The sequence below is a fragment of the Parambassis ranga genome, unplaced genomic scaffold (assembly GCF_900634625.1).
Source record: "Parambassis ranga unplaced genomic scaffold, fParRan2.1 scaffold_21_arrow_ctg1, whole genome shotgun sequence".
Lineage (NCBI taxonomy): Eukaryota > Metazoa > Chordata > Actinopteri > Ambassidae > Parambassis > Parambassis ranga.
In genome coordinates, this window is record NW_021144767.1 from 5,009,776 (window position 1) to 5,013,784 (window position 4,009).

Sequence of the window (4,009 nt, forward strand, 5' to 3'; positions counted from 1 at the left end):
TGCTCCAAACCATCAACCACCTGCAGAGCAAACAGACACATACAACCCCAAGAGTCCAGCAGAGCTCATCACAGCATGGAGACACTTCCAGAGTGATTCTTACCTTTGATCATCAGATGGCTGATCAGCTTTGAAATCAATGAGCCAACCCATCGACCGATCACTTTTCATGGACACACAGCTGGGTCCAGGTCCAGCAGAGTCTGCTCTCACATCCTGGATCCTGATAGAATCACAAACACTGACTCTGAGCTTCTTCTGGAAAAATGATGCTGAACATCATGTTACACTTTAAATGTTTAATAATGATGGAAACAAACTGCAGCTGTGACATTAACTCTGACCTTTGACCCTCAGATGGATCAACAGCTTTGAAATCAATGGGCTGACCCTTTGACCGATCACTCTTCATGGACACACAGCTGGCAGCTCCAGGTCCAGGCCCAGGTCCAGGTCCAGGTCCAGGTCCAGGCCCAGGTCCAGGTCCAGCAGAGTGTGCAGTGTGCTGCTGCTTTGTTCTTGAACACACAGATGTGTGAATAATGTGAGTGTGAGCTCTGACATGGAGAAGAGTCATGGACAGTCAGAGACGGTCCTCTCACCTCTGAGCTTTGATAAAGCTCTCATGGAGCAGTAAGAGGTCTTGAAGACGGTTTTTAGAGGGAGGGACTCCCTCCTCTCTGTCCTCACACTGACTCATAGCAGAGCTCACACCTTCACACAAACACAGCAACATGACACAGAAACACACAGTCAGCATGTTGGTATTGATCCTTCATGTAGATGCTAACAGGCTAATCATGCTGTTAGCTTAGCATCAGAGCCTCAGACCAGGTTTGGTTCTCAGGCTTTTATTTTGGTGAGTCTGTAAACACACCAACATCTCTGATGCTGTTATTATTGATGTCACATGCTGTAAGTGGAACAGTGCACACACACATTCAGTGTTTGCTTCAGAATTCTGTCACTTCTCTCCATGTGTGAACATGTGAATAAATGAACATGTGTTCATGTGTGTTTCTGTCACAGTGTGAACAGACTGAGTGAAGCACTGAGACCTTCCTCTGTAACAGTCTGTGGACTGTTTTCTATAGAAAGGACAAACACATGAGCAGCTACTGTCTGAGCTCTGAGGACTGACACACTTCTCCTCATGGCAAATATTAGATTCACATATTTATGAAGCCTTGAAGAGAAAATGTTTCTTCTGATGAGTTTCAATCATCGATATGAATTCATGAAAAATAAAACGCAGCACAGGCGTGTTAAACCGGAAACAGACTGATCTGATAAAGTCAGAATAAAGCGACCTTTTCTCCGCTTGAAGCTTTGAACGAGTCGATCTGAGTTTCAGAGCAAATGAAGCTGCTGAACTTTACAGAGAGAACGATCAACAGAGACGCTTGTTGTTTGTCTGTCTGACATGAATTGAATTACAGTAACTCCACACAGCTCAGTGAACACAAAAACTCAGAAAGCTGTCAGACCGGTTCTGACACTCCCTGCATTTCTCACTGATCATGTGACCTGAGAGCTGTGTTCTACAGTCTGCTGTGACTCGAACAGAAAAACACTACAAGTAACAAGTTGTTCTGAAACAGCTGTTCATCTGCTATAAAAGTCATCAAAGAGCAAAGAGAAAGCAGCCAATCAGCAGCAGAAACATCTGTACTGTACCATCAGTCAGTGATGCAGCACAGTGTGATCAGACATGGAGAGATTTCTCTGGAAGGACTCTCACCTGCTGGATCAGTTCAGATGGACTTACAGACACGTTCCAGCTTCCTGTGTGGAGAAGAAGCTGCTCCTGGTCCTCCTCAGTCCTGCTGTCTGACACAATCTGATCTGAGGACGCCGTCACTTCCTCACAGCCTCACAGTCTGAACACGTCAGTGACGGTGAAACCGGTCCAACAAGTGTCTGAAAGACTTTTCCTGATTCACTTCTACTGTCTGTCCACTAGATGGAGCTCAGCAATCAATGAACTGCAGATCAGCACAGGATGGAGCAGAGCAGAAGCAGCATGGTTCTCCTCTTTGTGAGCATCCAGCTCCACTCACATCTCAGTAGGCTACAACCTCCTCACAGCTGCACATTGATAAGGGTGATGTATTGAAATTCTAAACACCAGTTTACAATGAGTTGATCCTGTTACAACCAAACTACATTCTCTTTATCAGGGCTGACCTGGGACTAAAATGTGGCCCTGGCATTTCTGTCCATGGCGGCCCACCATGGTTATTTATAAGTTCTGCATACCAGAGCATATATGTGCTGTTCAAAGATGAAATAAAGCACAGTAGACTACACGGAAGAGAGTGGCCATGCTAAAAACATTCTTGTAACACTCAGAGCTTTCATCTGGGGAGAGATGGCCACAGGGCCACCATTCCCATCTTGAAGCTAAAGTGGCTGTCAAAGAAACATCTACATTTTTATACTTTACCTGTGACCTTATGATGTCACCTTCATAATAGAACATGATAACATAAAAGCCATTGATTCCTATTGATCTATCAGCTAATGTCCACATTAAAACTCTGCACTCAACATGTTGGAAGCATTTTCTCATCATTCCTTCACAGTGAGTGAGTCTTACCTGTGTTGTTGGTTTCTGTGACGAAGCAGAGAGCAGTCAGTGTTCAGGGTGTTTATACTTCATCATAGGAGGAGCCTCTGTGGTCACATGACTTCCTAGGAACTCTGAACAGGTTTAAACAGACTGTTGGCTCAGATTAAAAAATTTCCCAGTTTGGGATCAATCAAAGAATAAAGATCATCAGTCTATCAGCTGGTTTATGGTGTGTTCAAGAGGAACTGGTGCTGACCTTTGGACTCTGCCCTCTTTGTGAGGTCAGAGAGGTCAAAGGTCAGGTCAGTAAAAACCCAAATACTCGCACTGAGGTGTGAAGACAATCATAACAGAGAGTGTGGTGTACAGAGAGAAGACTGTACTCACTGTCAGCGGGTCACATGTGCTCTAACATGCACTGTGAGCTGTAAGGTCTTATACAGACAGGTGTGTGTCTTTCCTCATCATGTCCACAGACACAGCTGGACTGAAGGTTAGAACCATCAGAATCATATTTCACTTTTTGTTTTTTCATCTGCAGAAATGTTTTCCTGTCAACATGGGGTGCTGTGTGTACAAAAAATAACTGAAATGATTTCAGCAAATGGCTGCAGCTGTTTACGTGAGCAGATGCTGTGACTTAATGACTGGAATGTTTAATCATCCCAAAAGGACCGGATCAGGACTGACCTCACGTTTTTAAAGACTAAAAGACTAAAATGAAATGACTAAAAAGACACCTGGGACCTGCTAGCACACACCTTCATACAAACACAACACTCCCCCTAACACTTACACCACTGAATACCACTGTCACTCTGGATTCTACCAGCAGATGGAGACAAAGTAAACATGGGTCAGAGTACAGAGAGTCTAGAAATAACGTCATGATAAACAGTGAAGAAGCATTTTACATTAAGGATTTCATATGATGTCTGAAACATTGGATTGTAACTTATCTATAAAACTATGTTTTTGTAGGATTCACAAAAAGTGCTTTTGGACTGTTTATAAGCAGGACCTCCATCTTTCTCCAAGCTTTAAAAAACAGCTGAGAGTTTTCAGCTCATCACTTCTGGAAACACTTCATTTTAAGAGACGGCCTCAGAATGCTGTTAGAAGTGTTCTTATGATTCCTGAACACCATCTGTGCATCATAACTCAATCTCTACAGCTGCATTGGATCTCTGCTTGTTAATCAGTGATGGATGATAACATGTTACTGCACAGGTTTCCACCATTTTATGGCTGCATTAAAGACTTTGAACCTGGCTGCTGCTCAGTAAAAGCTCCACCTACAGACCAACATGAATGAGTGACACAGTGAGAACATTACTTGAAGCTGATGGGGAGCTGTGTCACTGCAGTGTTCTAGTGAACAATGCTGTCTGAATGAAGACACGTTCATGTAGTCACTATTATACTTAGGTCGAATGG

General features: G+C 43.6%; 1 long non-coding RNA gene across 1 annotated transcript; it reads right to left on the bottom strand.

Annotated features, from left to right (window-relative positions):
- Positions 1-461: 461 nt before the first annotated feature.
- LOC114429841 (uncharacterized) lies at positions 462-2,648 on the bottom strand. Its single transcript, XR_003669959.1, has 3 exons — positions 2,600-2,648; positions 603-714; positions 462-518 (listed from the first exon to the last, which is right to left on the bottom strand). It is a non-coding gene; the product is annotated as an uncharacterized LOC114429841 (long non-coding RNA).
- Between the last annotated feature and the right edge of the window lie 1,361 nt (positions 2,649-4,009).